At 38.2% G+C, this 20,188-nt stretch overlaps 1 long non-coding RNA gene across 2 annotated transcripts in view; it reads right to left on the minus strand.

Annotated features, from left to right (window-relative positions):
• Window positions 1–16,159: 16,159 nt before the first annotated feature.
• Window positions 16,160–20,188, minus strand: part of LOC125385259 — a 50,485-nt gene continuing 46,456 nt past the window's right edge. Inside the window, exon 3 of one of the 2 annotated variants that reach the window (XR_007224336.1) lies at window positions 16,160–17,302. This is a non-coding gene — a long non-coding RNA (uncharacterized LOC125385259). Of the gene's footprint in view, window positions 17,303–17,479; window positions 19,216–20,188 lie in introns of those variants that run through there. The other variant, XR_007224335.1, reaches the window with a different exon arrangement.

A 20,188-nucleotide genomic window follows, 5' to 3' on the forward strand; every position in this document is an offset into this window, starting at 1 on the left:
TGGCTTTTACCTCTTTTGCCAAAAGAATTTATATACCTGGAGTACAGCTGCTGAAGTTTGTGCTTTCGATCTTATTGAAAATTGGCCAATTACTTTTTTAATATTCTTCGGGGTCATATAAGGCGTACGTAGGTATACATTACGCAATTTTTTCGATATCTAAATTCACGCTATGGAGTGAAGGTTAACCATTGAAAATTCGGCTATTTTTAGATGTTACTTTGTAACTTACTAAATTAAATTGCGAGGAATAGAAAAAGAGTTATTAAGGTAAAAGTTATTTTTTTAAATGGATCCATCACACGGTAAGAGATTTATCAATCGTTTAATTAGTGAAATCGAAAAATAACTTGATTTTCACAGGTAAAATATAAAATTACCTTTGGATAATGATATAACAAGTACATATTTTTTTAAAATACTCTACAGTTATTACGTAAGCTTCATTTTAATTCTTTACAAATGCGTAACTCTTGCAGATGCTACTATATTACACTTTTTTCGCGCGATTCTAATGAGCGCGTATTAAATAACGCAATATGTAATGCGAATAAAATCTCCTTTCGATTGGTCGTTTATCAATATATTTATCGTATATCGCTCCTTTGAAAGCGGGTGATAAATGTCATTCATTTTTTTCCCCTTTTTCGATTGATTAATCGCTTACTTGTCCTCGTTGAATGCATATTCGCAATGTAATCGGTAAAAGTGTCAAACAGTACCTGTAAGTGTCCTTGTATCTCGCAAAAATTTTAATAAATCAATTTATAGAAATTTCGTTGCCTTAGAAGACGGTTGTGTTAATTTAAATACAAATTTAAATCTGCCATTTTAAGCAGCATGCTGCAAGATCTTTTATGTAAGTAGTATTCTAATAAATCTTTTCTAATAAAGAAATATTGGCATCGATGTCAAGGAAACGGCAGCGCGTTTAAAAGTTAATGCGCGAAAGCAAGGGCATTTGTTTATGTGCTTCCATGGAACGTTATCCGATCGAAATGGTCGAAACGAAGCGGAGAATACTACGCTTACTAAAGAAACAACGTATAGTAGATCACGTGCGCTGCGAGAATGTATTCGTGGCCAGTAGTTCCGAGTCGCAATTGCAGTCGTCACTTCCTCCCTTGCACCTGTACCTTATACATTCGTAGACACAGGGTCCGAACGAATGGCACGCACGTGCATGCGTTTGCAAGTTCCGGGCAATGAGGTTTACAAGAAGCAGCAACGTGAACGTCTTCTAGAATGAAAGCCGACTACCAACAGATGCTACCCGGGTATTTTTTCCAACTACCCCGAATGCATTCAAATAGTTTTCCACGAACGAGATCTCATTCCCGACTAGCTCAATTCAATTTTCCACGTCGAACGTTTGATTCTTTATGCTCTACCTACCTCCCCCAAATCAGATTATTATTATCAGACGTGTACATGTCGTACTCTGTCGTTTTAGAAAATTTTACAGCACGTGATATTTTAGCTTGGTATAAAAAATAGAATACGTGATTCAGTACCGTTTCTGCGATTAAAACGCTAGTTAGGTGAATTGGTAATATAGGTTTATCTTGTTGGAAATTTCGTTGCTTGTTATTTTGGTTGTCTTTTTCATTATTTTAAGGTTTTTGGTGATTTTATATCGTCCAACAGTACTAACAATTTCGCGATCGGTAATTTCGTTTAAAAGATTTTGTACTTATGAATATATTTGTGAACGATTAATACATTATTCTCGTTTTATCGTTTTATGTTAATACATTATGTGGCCAAGTTTCTTATTCATGCTCTTCGTATTAATCTTAACCATGATAAAATTCTGATTAAAATTCTGTTTCGACGTGATTGCGCACACAAACATTTTGAATAGATTATCCTTCTTTTATTATTGTATGTAATATATACAATGAAATTTTGTATCGTAGTTTGTATCCATAAAGATATTTCTTATTACGCTTCTACTTCTAATAAATGCGAATAAGTCGATATATTTATGCAAATTGACATTTTGTCAGCTGACAATATTCTTTGAAACAGAACAGATCTATTAAAGTATCCCTAACGTTGAAAACCTCTGCTCTTTCGATATATATGTATATCGCCGGTTTAATTTGAATTATGTACACAAAACGGAATATACACGCGTTCCCGAACAGAACCATGTTTGCACAACTATAGAAGCTAAAAAAGCGCGAAAGAAAATATCAAATCATACAATATTTCGTGTGTAAATATTTGCTTTTTAAAATTCACATATTGACAAAATTCATATGCAAGTTTCCCGTGTCCAAAATTATTCATATTTTAAGTAATTGCTTTTGAACGAAATCTCCCCTTCGTTTGCACGAAATTGTATTAACTCTCAACGTTAAAGCGTTAAATTACTCGTGTCAAGTCGATACCTGGACTGTCTAGAATCGACGATAACCATCCTCGAGGGCTCTAAGACAAAAAGGTTTCCTCGTTGCTTCACCCTGGTGCCCTGATACATCACAGCCTCGATTTCCGCGATGTTCTTCCAGCTTGATGAACCGGATGTCGTGGACATAGAGATACCATCGGCATCGTGCGTCTGGTAATCCTCTTTTGGACACCATATCTTCGGTTTACCATTTACTGGCATATTTTTTATCATGTTACACGTTCTTGAAGCGCACTTGATTCAACAAAACAAAACGAAACTAAACTAAATTAAACAAGACACTATCACGACGAAACGCGAAACAAAAGAAGATCGAAACGTAGAATCGCACTTGCACTTTAATTTCCTGAATAACCTCACGGTAAATGCTCTGTTGGACGCGTTTCGTTCCGAATTACGTGCAGTGCAGTCTCGACCGAGCTCGCCTTTCGTACGATTCTCTGCTAAATAACACAACGGTGGACCAACAAATGGCGCGATTACGTTATCGTTGGGAGGGTCCGGTAGACACAGGTTAATGATTTCGTTACGGCGAGGTGAGCGCAAATGAACGCATGCACGTACGTACGGCATTATTGGCGCGCTCTATCCACCTTAAAAACAGGTTTGAAAAGCCTGGCTGTGCCAGCAGGAGAGAGAAACATGACGAGAAAACGCGCGTTATATAAGCTCTTGTATCGCGAGCTAGCCCCAACGACTCTTTAGAAAAGGAAATCCTTGGCTCGAGAAGACTTCCCTACGACTGAGCCACTCGCTGGTGAAAGAAAACCGCGAGGACGGTCTTGTCCAAGAGCATTTATTGCTGCCTGAGCAGAGACGACCACACTGTGTAAAATAAGTTTTCGCGTTAGGATTTTTTACTCCGATGAAAATTAAAGCTCTATTTTCACTAGGAACACCTGCATCTGTTTCTTGGTTTATTAATCGGACGAGTAAGGAATATTAAAATTGTTGCACGTGAAATTACTGGTTTCACAAACGTGTAAAATCGTTCAGGATTTAGTAATTAAACGTTGTTAAATATAGATTTGAATAAAATATTTCAAGATTGTACAGGAGAAATATGACTTTCGTCTTTTATAGGAAAACAATTAAAGACCACAGTAGAGGGACAGGATAAGTTACATTTTCTACTTTTTACTTCGTTCATAATTTTAAACATGTTGCTTGTCGATATATTAATATAATCTGCGTTAAATGTTACATAGCATTGACTACTACAAAATTGAATAATCATATCTTTTGTATCAAGATATTCCTTCTTGATTTTTAAAGCGACACTAAAATAAAAAATCTTCTTTGATCCTCCATTGATCGAATTTCGCACGTGCGTTCAACGAGGACGAGTAATCGATCGATCGATTGAAAATGCAAAGGAAATAAATGATATTTATCGTGAACTTTCAAGGAATATATTTATTTCCTCGTTTCTACGTTGTCGCTATTACATTTCCCTGTCATAAACCGGAGACGTTTTGTCGAATTTTCGGAGTAAACGGTCCTTTTCCTTCCACGAATTTTATAGCAACGTTTCAATTTCCTCCTTCTTCGTTTCCTTAACGTTAGCAAGCTTTCCACGAATTTCGCGCTTTCTAATTCCCGTTTCGAGGATGAAAGGAATGCAGACACGTCGTACGAGCCAGAGATTCGTGCAAGTATGTAGAGATAACGGCATCAGACTTCTCTCTGGCGCGCACACACGCGTCGACGTTGGGAATTGCAAATTCTCGAATTGTACGAGGAATGGAGGGAGGCAGGGGGCGAGTAGGACTTTTGAAAGTATAACCAAACGCATAAAAGCAACCAATTGAAATGCTCTGTCTGTTCGCCGTTCTACGATCACCGTTGCCTCGAATGTACCCGTGGAAAGGAAGATACAACGTTAGCTCTTGAATTTGGGTTAGCATAAAGTACACGATAGACCGACGGAAAGGAAGGAAAAGTAGGCGCGAGTATATTTTGTTATCTTTGTGCCCGCTATTCCGCGTCTTTCATCCCTTCGACTTACAGTGGCATCACAGTTCTTTACAGTAGAAATTTTTCAAACATTTGTTCTTTCTTTGTTTGCGATCCCGAACGATATCGACGATCTAGGTTCCATCATCGAAAGCTATCCAGATGAGTGTATTATTCTACGAATAAATTTTTTTATGCTTTTAGAGATCGAACGATGCAATTATCGAAAGTTCGATATCGAGGAACGCGTTGTGCGTATTATAATTTTCGAATTTGACTCGCGTTATACACAAGGAAACCTATTAGATATTAAATCGTGCAATAATATCTTCGATGTGTTTTATAACACAAAACGATTAAAATAATTACGTTTAGCTAGTTGTTTGATTAATGATTAAGAATTCACATGGAATTTTTATTAAGACCCGCATGTAAGGCAGATTGTATCTACGGAACAAAGCTTATTAGCCTGTTTGTACTACCACGTGTCATCAGAGTCGGTGTATCAGCGAAATAATACGTTTCCGATAAACACGCCTCTGTATCTGTCGACGACAAGGTGAAGCTTGGTAACGTTAATAGGCAGCTATTGGCATCAATCAGTCGCTCTTCTTATTAATCGCTGTACTTCTGCGTTAGTGGATTTTTTATCGTTTCCGTGGGAAACGCTTTAAAGCTCGTATTATAGAATTATAGCGTAGAAGCAATATATAAAACCTTCGATAAAAGAAATATATTACCTTAGAGAATCATTCTACATATTCAGATTCAAAATGAATTCTTTATAGCTCACAGTTCCAAACAAGATAATAATTATACAAAATTTTAATAAGTTTCCAATGATCTTCCAGATTTATCTCACTTCCTATAAGTGTTTTAATACTCGTAGACAAGGTTTACAACATATTTGTTTCTCCACCTGTATTTTACTTAGAAACAATCGGACAATTCACGTTCGCCGTAAACGACCAAGTTTTTGCATGCCTTTTTACGAAAACGTTTTACGATTTCAATTTAATAGCCGGGGTTTTACGTTACGCTTGACTGCAATAGCAATTTGCGTCCTTCTGACTTCGATACAGACACGCGCAGATATTGAAGGAACCGACGTAGCAAGGTTATAAATTGAAATATTAAGCGGTGATATCCATTAATATAATCGTACCCAGAGCTGTACGCGTTTTACGGAAGTATCTTGAATATCAAATTGCAAAAGCCACATATTAGGTCATCCCGTAAGTTCGTGCCGTTTTTCGAGCGGTTATATATGTTAAGATTATTTACATACCTTTCAGTTCCATGAAAAAATGTAATCCCCCTCTCGTTGTACAAATTCTTCCCATTTTTCATTATTCCGTCTCGATAAAAGTTCTCTTGTTCTTCTTTAAAATATGAAATGTATACGCAAAGGTCGGCACGAACTTATGGGACGACCTAATACAATTTGTTATATTTGAAATTTTTATACGGTGTGCGTGGCTCGCGTGAAATGTAACAAATTATGTATTTCTAGGATCTGCTTATATGTTATACAAGATATATTTTAAGTATACGTACTGTTTGATTAAAATTTATGCGAAATTTACATTTCTCTCTAAATATATGTTTACAAAATTTGCAGTTTATTACATATGTGTAGATTATCTTTTCAGACGGTTCCTTTGTCAACGGAAATATACATTTCCACACAGCTAATACAGCGGAAGCAATAATTCTGATTTGAAATCGTACGGTCCTAAATAAATTCTAAATGAAACTCGAATTCCTTATCACATCCTCTGATAATGTTTTCAATTGCAATTTCAGTTTTCGAAACATGTAAGTTTTAGTGCTTGACCATTTTACGATGTGACTATGTTTCTTCCATGATCGTACATACCGGTACTCGTGCAAACGCAACTTTCGTTTTGCTCGCGCAAATATTACATTTCTAATTGGGATTACGTTCGGATGTGGACGGTGGCCCGTCGAAATATTAGAAAATAAACACGAAAAATAACAGTAGAGATAAAACACGACCGCGACGCTACCATTTGTATTCCTAATGGCGACGTAATTCTCCTTTGAAATACACGTACATATTATTACGTCCATTTTCTCATACGCATTCGTTTTCCTGGACAGTACCGGGAATTTCGCTTTGTATCTCTTGACTTTTACATCCATCATCGCATATTTCTTCCGGCATATAGCCATGAAGCACAAAAAAGATGCACGCGCGACAATTAAATTATAACATTTAACTTTTATACCTCTTCCATCCTTATCTTTTACAAGAGACGCACAATTCTTTAAAAAAAATATATCCTGTACTTTTCTCTTTAATCAGGAGGAATTAAACGCGACAGTTTAAAGCCAGCCTGGATGAAATACTTTGAACGTTCCATGTCGACAGCTAAACTGATATTACCATTTGCACACGTTCTTAATCAAAATTTAAATAAATAGCGTTATCGAAGTACACTGAATCTGCATACAGCTGCTTCTTAAAATTCTTATTATTATTTAGTAAATGATCAACGCAGTCAGTTTCACATATCAAAGTGTGTCAAAAGAATGTATTATAGAAATGTAATTGATCTTTACCGTAGAATTATAATCAGCACAGAAAGACTTTTCAAGTATTAAACAGATAGTGGCACAATGTTTGCTTCACATTATATTATAATGTATTTACATTGCATTAATCTACATCGTGCATACGTTATAGTATTATAGTGTAGAATGTCGTACATCATAAATTATATTATACATATTACCATAAATTCACCCCTGACGAAGTAGTTAGAAAGCCTCCCTCAAAGTTAGAAAAATTAACGAACCACTATGTAGAGTAACTGAATCATTGTACCAGGTCTTCACGCATCAGTACAGCCATTCAAACGAATTAGGGGAAAGCCATACGTGCCATGGAAAAAGATTCATAGCAGGTGCTAGCGGTGCCAGGGCGGTAATTACGTGTATCCTTTTCCGCAAACATGGCCGTGCGCTCACGTCCGTGTAGTCCATTCGCGTTGGCCTATGTATTAACGCAAGCCTGAGGTAGTTGGGCACGAATGCGTCTGAAATTCATGAGCTTCAACACGGTGGTTCGTCCGACAAAGATGGAACGGGATCGCCGTAGATTTCTCAAGTTTAGGGATCGCGCAACGAAAACCCTCGGTGTACTCTAGCTACCATCTCCCTTCTCGTTCTTCCGCTTTCCCTGCATCCAACGCTATCGTGTCTGCCACCTAACACGCGGCAACTCTCATGACTAAGACCAGATCGTGACGAGGCCACTGCTGTGTACGTATTCGAGACCACTGGCGAAGCTAGACCTGGACCAAGAGGAAACGTAATCGCAAACGAGAGGCGAGCTTTGCACCAAAGAGAGAGAGGGAGAGGAGGGTGGATCACACAGCCTCCAGACGGTAAGAAGTTTGTCACCGAGACTTGACAACGCCGTCGTCATGCTGGCTGCCCCTTCGAACCCTGCCATAGCTTTTGGAGTTCTGTTTTGGTTTGCGAGTGTACTTGGAGAGTTCCTCTTGTTGCCTTTGTTACGATAGCGTGAGAACTCGGCTCTTGAGACAGACCTAGGGAAATTATGGAGATTCTGTTGTCCCTTTCGCTTCACCTGGCTACCCTCGACCATAGTGCAGCCGGAAAAAATGGAATCGAAAAATGGAAATCTCGTTACAGAATCGATATGAATACTATGGAGTAGTCGGAATGAAAGCTACGGAAAATGAGTGTTTTTTTTTTTTTTTTTTTGATCAAGAGAGACACTCATGAGCGATATTGGAGCAATGGATAATGGATTCGTATAATATTAAAATCAGGATGACAGGTAGAAACAATGAGACGAATCTGTAGAAATCTCGTTTTACCTGATTTTATGCCCCAGTTACGCGTGCTTTCAACGTTACTGGACTTCCGTACTTTTGGTTAAGATGATCCAGTACGGTGGACATATTTACATAACCGTTCATTATCAGTTTAAATAGAAACCATTATCAAACTCCGTTATGAATTTTTCATTCGGTTTGCTGTTATTAAGCAAGCATATTAACGGATTGGAGGGATTTGCATGATATTCTAGCAGCCTTTGCCAGAATTATGTTATACATGGTTATGTACTTCAAAGTCTGTCGAAATTACTAATTGAGGATACTAATATTTCCTTATGTACAAGACTATGTACACTGTGCACTCACATACAGTTATAATCTGGAAACGGTACGAAGACAAATATCAAATAATAAAACTTTGTTATTTAATTGATCATGGAAGCCGCGTCCTCGCGTCAACAAACTATATTTCCAAATTTGATACAACAGATACAAATGGAACCCATTATCAGTTGACTGTTTGACGAGCTATAATTAGAAAGGAGTCCATTTACGGGTCGGTTTATGTTCGCTTCATAAATTAAATTAAGTTTTTATAAGCGTCTGGAATACAGCAGGAAGATTGAATTATGTTGTAGCAGAAGGCGGTTAATCGTGTGTTTTGTGCTTTAATGGATTCCACGGGGCTCCGTTCGGCATTAAACACGAGTAAGCACTCGAATCCTGCTGCGACACGGATCACATCGCTCGAAACATGGAAATTTCTCTCCGAATAAAACTTTTTGTTAGTACGGTAATGTCAAACGTATCTATCTCTTCCACCCCCTGTCGTTTGTACGCGAGAACGAACTTAGCCGTTTACTCGTTCTATTAACATGCTGGCAAGCGAAAGAGAGGGGATGCAATGGCTTCCTCCACCCGTCACAGAAACAGTAAACTCACGATTATCCATAGGTAAATTATACGCTTTGCGGATAGCCGCGAAACTTGTTGAAACCGCAATATTACGCATCTGTGTTCAACGTGATACAAAATAAATTATGTTCAAGTATTCGTAAGGCAGCGATCCTGATAATTATCCGATCGAAGTTTGTTTCCTTACAAACAGTGCTATTGCACAAAGTTTCTTCCTTTGCTATCAGCTATATTCTCGCTACTGTTCACGCGATATTCATGTTACTTCGAAGTTTGGAAGATGTTGCTCCTTGCGGCATGTCTCGTTCGAGAAATCTTGCGGATAGTTTGATTAATGTTGTTCGATCCTCTAGAAATTTTTCTACATATACTTACTATCGCTCACTAGTATTTACATCATACACTTTTTATTTTATTTAAAAAGTTAGAGAATCGCAAGGATCAACATTTGCGATTTTTAACACGTATTCATCTTCTGACGTATACGAATGATCTTCATAAAGATTTGCATCGTTATGTTGCGCAAATGCAAAATTATTATCGATAAATCATTTTCTTAATAATTTAAATCAACTATCGTATCTGATGATAACGTTGCTCCGACACTTGTGAACGGGAATATACATTTTCAGATTGATTTTAAATATTACCAGTATAATTATAATAACCGTGTCTCATCACGATGTTGATAAAATTTCTAAAAGTTTTGTACATTTTCGACCGATATACATACTACATATATGTACTACATATATGTAGCGGCACATAAGTCAAAGGAAGAATCGAAAAAGACTCGTATCGTTGTGCCTTGGAGTGGCAACGTTGTTTTGGCTTGCTAGGTTCAAAGGTAAACAAACTCCGGACAAAATATTATCGTTGTTCTTTGTAGTCGTCAACCGGAGTTACACTTGAACTTTTTGTAATAACACAGGTCGATACAAATAGACGAACGTGCTCTCTAGGACAATCATTATAGCCAGTCATAGAGTCGAATAGCGAGCGTATAGTCGAACGGTAGAAGCGACGATTACGATCGGTGTACACTACGTCAGTACTTGTACTTAAAGCGATCTTTAATAAACCAACACGTTTAATAATAATTCACCTCATATATAATATATGTTAAATCCAACATTGCCATCCTATTTTTCTGCACACCTTACGAATTTAATTTCAATCACATGTCAGGCATAGTATACTTAAAATTAATTTCAGAATATTGCTCCCGGTAAAGCGCAATATCACATCGAGCGCAACACGCTAAAATATTTTTTAATAAATCTGGTATCTATGTGATTTTTGAAATATTTCGGACACGATCAAACTGACATATCGTAACAATTTCCACTGACTAAGCGTATTCTCGAGATTTATAAGACGCATATCCAAAAGTCATTTTCAAAGGAAGAGAGGGAAGAGATTTGAAGTCGTTTCGATGAGGGATAAAGGGATTCTATACTGTGCCCGAGAAGACCTCTACAAAACGTTGACGAGATGGATAGGGAGGCGTCAATCGCGTCACTTTCAGCGAACCGAAAATAGAATGGCGACTCGATATGAGAACTTTTAACGTATCGAACGTTTAGGATAAACGGCCGAAAAATTGAACAGCAAGGATACAAGATAGGCCCTTGTTGCAAACTGTTACCACGAAACTTATTCCGTTTTATATTTATGGGATGGAACAGGCTTGCTACAATTAATAACTTTCGCATCACAAGATTAATTTCACTTCGAAACTAATTTCCACAATGGAGAAGTATACACAACGTTATATACATCGCCAAAAACTGAAGTGCACATATTGCGAAGGTATTTCCATCTCGATGTGTATGTATGTACTTGCTTCGAGTTGCTGATCTTTGAATATTGAAATATTCTGTATTTAGAATTATAATACGTATCGGTAGATGATCAGAAACATAAAATTAACTATCCTTCGATAACGTGATGAAATAACGAAGAATTCAAAATTAATGTTTTAGAATATAAGTATCTCTTTATTTTCAAAATCACCTGTATTTTTGGCATTCTATATAAAAGATACATACTTTTAATCCTTTTTTTATAAAAGATAAATATCAATATTTCATAGTTTGCTCGTGTTTCACTTAGGTTGCTCTGTTGACACTACTATTAAAATATAAACTATACTTTTCTTCACTAGAAAGATCCACTTCAAGTAGCCAGGTATACTTTAACTTACTATCTCGTTCCTCTTTTGAAATCTTCCTATCGAAATGCACGAAGTGCAAGAAATTCCTCAAGTTTCAAACGTAGAAGCTCGATAGTTTAGATTTTCCAGTTTTCAATTTTATATTCTCTTATATTCTTTTATATATCTTAAATAATAATTTCCTACATTGAACCGCGTTTGCATTAAACCAAGTACAAGACATTTTTCACTTTTCAGATGTAAAAACTCGACAGTTGAAACATTCGAGTTTAAAACTCGATACCTTCGACAAGTAATAATTTCGTAAGTGGTGTAATTTCGTATAACGATAACTATTCCTTTATACTAGTTTAGCCAGCCGTCGACGAAAATCGTGATGTCTTAATAATTGGAACTAAGAAGGTGTCGGCTGCGAGAGATGTAACTTGCCGGTAATTAGTCCGTCCTTGGTAACCGCAAATGGGAACGGAGACAATTCAACTTAACCCGGTGTTGTAATTAATAAGGATATCCAGTCAGGGTTGGGTGTGCTGTTTTCGGGCAAGAGTCCTCGGGGCCAGATCGAATTGTCTCCTACGAAGCGGAAGCACGTCGGTGCACTTGTAGATTTCTCGGCTGTGTTAGTTGCCACGGAGATCACGCAGGTACCATGCCGGGCTCAACTTAGATCAAGTTATAATCGCGTCAGATATTTGGCCGGCTAACATATAATTTTCCATCCCCTACCAATTTTCTCCTCTCCGTCGGCTTCTGGCCAGATTTCCACGGCAACCATCTATCACCGAACGAACCACGTAGATTGTTTCGTTTATATCCCGTTTCTATGTCAACGCCACCTGTGACGACCCTTTCCCGCTTGCTTCCATCTTTACTTACGAAATATCTGCTTCGTTGAACGTGTTTCATATTATTTTTCATTCTCCAGCCTCGTTCTATTTATTCGAATTACTCGAATTCAAGTTATTCGTATCAGGAAACCACCTTGGTGATCTCACCAAGAAAGGATTTTTCAACAAAGATTTAACATTAATTTCTGACGCTTGTAGTTGCTGATTTATCGGCAAATACATTTTCTTGAACTGCCTTAAATACAGAGAGGCTCGTTCTAAAACTCAAGTTGGGAAAACTCTAGATGGATATTTTTCAAAAATTTTCTCTTCGCTGAAAGAGACGATGAAAGGCGATGAAAAAAGGAAGAGAAATTGATGGATATTTAACTGAAAATTATACTCGAAGGATTGCATCATCGCGACTACGTTATCGCTTACAATCATCTTTGAAGCACTTATTTATTTTTGTCAAGATTTAATTTAATATCAAAATCACAGATAACTACCGGTATATCAGAATAAAGTTGTTGATCCTGCTCGGTTTTGCTAGAGAAATTGATAGACTCTATTGGGTAGAACCTAGTTCTCTATTAACTGGTATTGAGCGGCAGATTAATCGGTTCTAAAATCGGTCTTGTCGATCGAACAATTTTCCAAGCGTGGGAAGCATTTTTACCGGACGGTGTGCATATTTTGTTCGCTCGTTATCTCGCATCGCCATATTTTTCCGGAGACGCGGCTATGGAAATAACACGCGTGAAATTCATTGCGGCCGGCGCACAAATTACCGGAATTTATTATGACACGTATGGGAGTTTCGGGAGTGTATCACCTGCGCGAGGGATCGTATTAAACGAATGTAACAAAATTACCGTAATAGGATAAGGTAAAAACGGCATTCTTAACCTCGCCGCGCGTTATTTACATTTCATCGTATTATATTAACGCTTCGTATCGATCGAGTAATCAAATCCTCGAATAATTATTCTCCCTTCGGATATCAATTCTCCTCTTAAAAACTGATATACTTCAACACCAGATGTCACGAAGATTGACACGAAGATTTGACGTAAATTGAAAGGAAAAACCGTGCATACCAATAAGAATTATCTCATATTCTATTCAAACTGGAGATATCTTCCAACGTTAGAAAATTTGCAATCGAGTGGAAAACGACCGAAAGAACGCGACAGAGGTAATTAAAAGCCAATAACAAAGAGGAAGCAGACAGATAGAAGCAGAAAGCAAGATACATTCAGCCATTAGCTTATGTATTGCAGAGGATGCGCTCGCAGTTTGGGTCGGCCGCAAATTCGCGTTCCAGATGAAATTTTCAACGCGGCCGGATCGGCTTGTACATAAAGTAACCCTTGCTAATGTCTCTATCCACGAAGGGCCAACACGTGCAACGTATCCACCGGTAGACGGCGAGTAAACCGAATTCATTCGTGGTTTCGACCGGCTACTACTTTACGTTGAAGAGGTCAAGTACCGTCGGCTTTACACGAATCAATGTGGCAGTACCATAAATACCGATCCCTTTACGTACGACTGGAGGTTCGATGCAATGAGCACGAGAGTAGCTGCTGGCCGCTGGCACCGGTCCACGGGGTGCACTTCTGCAGGATCCTCCAACCCTTCTCTTCCCTTCATCCCTCTGCCCACATGCCAAGCGTTGCTCGCTTTCGCGCTTCTATCTCTAACACACGACCAACTCGAAGTCTTTATTGCGGTCTTGCGATCGCCGCATTTTACGAGCACGCGGTCCGTTTACTAGCCACCACGCTAAGCGAGTAAACGCGGGCGTAGTTGGTTCCATGGCTCTTCGGCGCGTAGGCGGATGCAAGCGGCAGCGAGCTTACATCAGGCGGAAAATAAGCCGACGATACTGCGGAAGTACGAGGCGAGGAAAGCAAAGGGAGTAAAAAAGAAGGTAAAAGAAATTCGATGGATAACGCGAGGCCATAAACATCGAAATATATGTACACGGAAACGCTTAGTTGATTTACCGCGGCCCGAGGTAACGCGGCTACCAGCCGACTAAAGTAATACGTGACCGTCTTACGAATAAATGGGGGCGTTCCGCGCGAGGAGCTACGGTGGAAAACGCATTTTCTACCTTGGCTATGGTGCGCGCGTTTTTCGGATCTGGATAGGGTATATAAGAAAGTCGCGATTAACGTGTTGTATGAAGCGAACGCAATCTCGTTACACCGGCAACGGAAAGTTACGTTTGTCTAAGGGGAAATCTACCTTTTCTTACTACCGGAGCTAACTATAAGGAGTACGGCGAAACAATTATATATTTTGTACAGGAATGAAATTCAGTACGCGTTGAAACTGTTTATTTGCCGGCAAAACGGAGGTAAATATTGAAAATAAGAGATGGTTTGGAACATGGTCGGGGCTTGCTATATATCCTTTCATTCCGTTGAAACTTGTGCTTTATGCGGTAAAAACAGGGAATGAAAGCGACGCGAAGACTTAAGAAAATAAAGCGGTCTCGGTGCTGGTTCTTCGAGTTGAAATCATAACGAAGCGTGTAAAAGTCCGTGGCTTGGAACTTCTTTCTGTCTTTACGCGGGTATATCTGCAGCTGGTTAGATAGTTGAGAGGAACAACCTTGTTGGCGGTTAATACGTGAAATTACGTTTTCTCGTGCAGGGAACACAGGCTAACAGCGTTTTCTACTCTCCCCTTTTCCCTGGTCCGGCTTTCCTTTTGCCGCGGAACTTCGATCGTGAAACCGCCCTAACAACATTCGAGAATTTTACCCGTGAAATATGCAGATTTAACCAGCAGACGGAAATGCTACTGGAAATATTATAAACTTCAATTTCTTCGTACGTAGTAGGGACGTTAGAACGAAATAAATACTTTTCGGCTGTTAGTCACTGGATTACTTTCTATCAGATTCTAGTCCGATATGACGCATCATTTTCCATAGCACGTGGCGATAGGCTATCGTCCACCATGAGTATATAAATGAAAATGCTAATAGCTAAATCCAAATACGTACATAAGCCAAAAATATTTAAACATCGATTCATTTTTGATACACAAACGAAAAATATAAGTCACGTTTCTCCGATTTTGCTTCTCATTTAAAACATTTAATATACTGTCAATTAATTTCACATAAAAATTATCTTAATCTGCCATTAATTTGTACGCGATGCTACAAATTTGTATTATATTCTTACTAGAATTTGATTAAACTATCCGGAATGTTATGACCGGTAATGTAAATTCGTATTGTCAGAAAAAAGAGAAAAAGAGGGAAAAATTGATACGTATGTGGCACGAAGAAAGGTCACAGGACAGCGTGGGTAGGCGAATCCGTTAAAAAATGAAAAAAAATCTCGGTACACGGAAAGAACATTAGGGTAAAAGAAAAAAAAGGAGCTGATGATGCAAAAAAAATTTGATCCCAAACGATGTATTATTAAGTTAACATCTGGACAGTGTCGACTCGAGTACGCACTGTTAGACGTCTCCGAATTTATCTTTTCCATCTAATTATGCGGTTGTTCGGAAATTTCCATTTTTCCCTTCCAGCTTTTACGTTTTTTTGTCTTATTCGTCGTTGAGAAGCTTATAAATCCTTCTCGTCACGGATACGAGTTTGGAGTGGGCGGCGAGCGTTAAAAATGTAATAGGCCCGTGCGAGGCTTCATTAAATATTTGAAGATGAACCTTTAAGAGTCTCGACGACCGCCACTACTCACGATTTTCTAGAACGTTCGTCGAGTTCGTTCGTTGCATAGCCGCGTGCATAAAATGGCATTCGCTATACGTTTAACGCCAACGTGACCGGACTTCGCGTTAAACGCATCGCCGGCAATCTAATCTATTATCTCGTCGCTCGTTTACGAGCTTTGCCACCGACGCGACGCCTTAACGTCCCAGGAATTCCTCGCAATTGTCACTCTTCCCGCATAGGGCCTTTTTCACCTCTGCTCTGGATGAAAACACGCGTTTGATGCTTACGCGATGAAAATTACTTTGGAATAGTTGACAGAATATTTGTAAATTGCGAGAATAACTGTTATTTATTAATAATTTGGTAAACGTAATTTAGTAGCGTGTGTATTTTATTTCTGGCGATCATTTTGTTAATTAGTACGTCACATGAACATGAAAGTCATAGTAAGATGAAAAACAGAAGGCACGTTTTGTGAGATATTTAAAATTAGAAGATTAGAACTGGGAGATTGGAATAACGTCTATGAAATTTACACGTTTCACGTGGTTGAGGCGTGCTTTCTTGCGTAATTGCAATGAAAAGCTTTGAAACTTGTATAGCGCACGGGAAATCGACGTCATTTTCCACAGCAATTACATGTACTTAATTATCTTGTACGGTTTCCTTCACGTTGGAAATACGAGCTCGTAATTCATCTCGAAACATATGTTAAACACGTTTCATTTAAACTCTGCTGTTTTGTAAATATCTGCTATACGATCGTATAAAGTGTTTCTTTCAAATTCGTTCACGTACGAAGAATTTTACATACACACGCTGGGTTATGGATAAACAGAGAAAACAATGATGCGGCGCAAATTAACTTTCAGAATCGAGTATAGTAGAACTGTATTTATTTGAACGAAATTTTAGTTAATGCCTGATTAACTGCACTTTTGCTGCTTCGATTCACTTATCTGAACGCCAGCTCGTATTACGTAAACGAAAAATGGTACGTTTCTGTTACATAAACTCCAATTATTGTATATAAATTATTTGTCCCCTGACAAGATCGGATAAATGGAGTTCTACTGTAATATCCATTCGGTATATCCCAGCGTGAACTCATTCGATATATTATCGTCGACATTTTCGTCAACGTTCGTATTCGAGTCTATGTTTCGGGGCTTTAATGTTTTTCATAAATACTTAAAACAACAGAGTGGAAAAGAGCAAGGGAAAGAAAGGTTGGTGTAAAAAGGGCGCAGCTGGATCCGTCTCGGCAATAGTCGTTTCTGTGATGAACTAATACATAAGTAAAACCCTTCTCTAAGTTCGTAAACTCCCAAATACATTCGTGCGTCTCTCGCCCATTGCCACACAGACGAGAAACTTCCTTCTGCCTCGTTCTCCTGTTTTCTTTGCCTCGATCTTCAATTCCCTTCTCATTCTGCCCCCTTGTCTCGTTCCGGGAATTCTTGAATTCTTCCACTGTAATTTTTTACTTAAATAATAGCAATTGAAGATAACAAGTGAAACAAGTTGTAAATATCAATATATATTATTAAAACGGTATCTTAGGAACTTCTCTTCTATTCTTTCTCTGTGAACACGTACCACCGTTTTTAAATTTTCTATCGACCACTATTTTTAAATAAACACTAGCATTTTTAAGGGGAGAAGGTGCGAATAAGATTCGAACTGTTAAATTAAAAATCGAATATTATTTCATCGTACGAAAACTTAGCTAAATGGCATACAAGTTGAAAAGACAACAAAAATAGAGCTATTACGTTTTCTCTGCGTGGTCTTCCTGTAGAGGATAAGCATTTTAAACGGTCGAGCATAAGGTAACAGAGAATGGTGCCAAAATTCTTTGTAAAATGTGAGAGAGGCGGATCTGTGTCTGACGTATGCAAATGTAAAGCAGTAAATTTGAGAGAATGCGTGTATAGATATGTCTTCCGGTGTGTAAAGCTATGATATGGCACTATAAAGGTACTACGATATGACATTACAAAGTATATTACTGGTGGATTATACGTAGTGTACAAGACTTGGCTGTTACTAAAGATAGTGCATCCTGGTTTTGTATTACAGCTTTGTAAATACGAACACGTGTGAATCGAGAACACGTACAATTATTGTACACACGAGCCGGATACACGGATTGTGATACATATTAGTTGCTTTGGTAAAATTAGTTAGCGGTTCTTGCTCATTTTATTTCCCTCCGTACCTTTAGATGTCTCTCGGTACCGAATTCAATGTAATTTATTTAATTCTAGAATTCTATTTGATCGACCAATCAATGGCGTTCATTATTCTACCTGTATTTTCTACTAACGTAATAGCGGAATTCAACAACGTGATTTAGTCAAACAAAATTATCAAAAGCAGTCGTTTGGAGTGAAACATCGTTGTGGTCGGTCAGTACACTTCAAAGTATTGCTACAAAATATTGCTTGTAACCAGAGAACTATAATCATACTACGTGCCATAGATCATTACGATTAAGTTTTACGATCGTATTTACGATATAAAATTTATTTAAAAAAAAGAAAAAAACGGTTCAACTATGCAACAAAAAAGTTCGATTTTACACCAATGAATTACAAATACTCGTTTGGAACTTCTTTCGTATCTTTCAGACACGCTTGTCAGTTTTAAGATTTTGTTAAACGATCGCTAATCGATTTCTCTATAAAGTTAATCTCATCCAATTATTCGAAATTCCTTGGAATCTAACGGATCGGGGATTAAAACTCGAGGACAATAGCATCGTCGTCGCAATCGCTGAAGTCGCAAGCGGGGCTCTTAAATCCGAAGACTCGCAAAGAACTGGAGTCAACCGAAGCGAAAGAACCAATTACAACGAATTACAAACTGCCTGTGCTTCCTTTTTCGTCGGCGCTGTTCGAAACAAGATGGTATCGGCTGGTCCTGCCAATCGATATCTCTCGTGCGGCCGATTCAATCGTCCGTGATTGTTGCCTTGCATTCCCGGGCTCCAACTAAATCTCATTCTCGACCACGGTTCTTCGTCCATTCTGTCCATAATCCTTCCCCTTCTTTGTTGTCTTCCTTCGTTCTCGTCCCTCGAGCATCAAACGATGATTACATCCCGAGACTAGAGGGTCAGAAATCGGGTCACGTTCCAAAATCCTCTAACTCGACCATAGCATCGCCTGGTAAAATATCTTCGTGGAAGATGGGGCGATCGTTTTGATCACAGAGTCGAAGATCACTGGCAGAACGAAAATTGATATGCTGCCTCAGATTCAAACAAAATTCTTCTTTTGCTTCAGCGAAGATCGTTCTTTGGCTTTGCTTTCAGGATGTTTTGCATTGCCGATCGAATTTCTTGTACGTTGGAACCGATTGGACGACTTGAAATTAGAATGCTTTTTAGAGAAACAGATATAAAGAGAGAGGAATATTTAATTGCGCACAGTTATTGATAAACTGTAGACGTTTATGTGATTATTTCACATTTTTATTAATACGAGTGAAGAAATACAGAGATTTGATTCACTAATAATATTTCAATCTATCTTGATTCGCTTAAGGCACTGCTGTGAATACTTTCAAAATATTTAATACATACATATATCTTTGTATGTAATCTATATATTTTTGTAATTTAAATAATTTAAATTTCTTAGCAATGCGTAAAAATAGTTATAATTATCAAATTGTGAATCAATGATTGCGATAGTTAAAGGTAATATATGTGACGTATATGAAAGGAATTTGTTTTCATGTACTAGTATCGTTCTAGCGTTTGATTTGATTCTATTATTTGATTCAATTTCTTAGAATCTTTATCGACAAAAAATGTATTAAGTTTCTTCGTTAGTTCAACGTGCTACGTGTATATGCGACATATGGTAGTCAAAAAAAAAGGGAAATTTCTCCGCGTGATCCTCCGATTGAATGGCTAGGGACTGTAGGTAAAATCGTTTAGAAAGAATTTCCTTAAGAACCGACACATTAAGGGAATTTCTAGCCGAGGCTTCAAGAGACATATACGAAAATGTATCCGAATTCCTGGAGATCTTCGGATCCTTTTAGGATTCTTAGGTACCCTCTCTCGCATAGCACGTACTACGCTTTGCACTTTTCATCGAAACGCGCTGGAATATCGAGGTTTAAGCCGATTTCTGATCTCCTACGCGAAGCTCTGCCTGCTTGGATCAGCTTTATCCGCTTCTATTCGAAGATGTCCACACGTTGAACTTTGCACGACTATCTTTTCTTCTCCGACATTTGCGATAGTAACGATTGGATAAAGTTTCAACGTATTTCTCGCCCAAGTTTCGACTTATATCGTTTAACGATTATTTGCAGCCTTAGCTGCAAAATTAAATTTCGTCC

Source organism: Bombus terrestris, chromosome 6, assembly GCF_910591885.1.
Source record: "Bombus terrestris chromosome 6, iyBomTerr1.2, whole genome shotgun sequence".
In the NCBI taxonomy this organism is placed as follows: domain Eukaryota; kingdom Metazoa; phylum Arthropoda; class Insecta; order Hymenoptera; family Apidae; genus Bombus; species Bombus terrestris.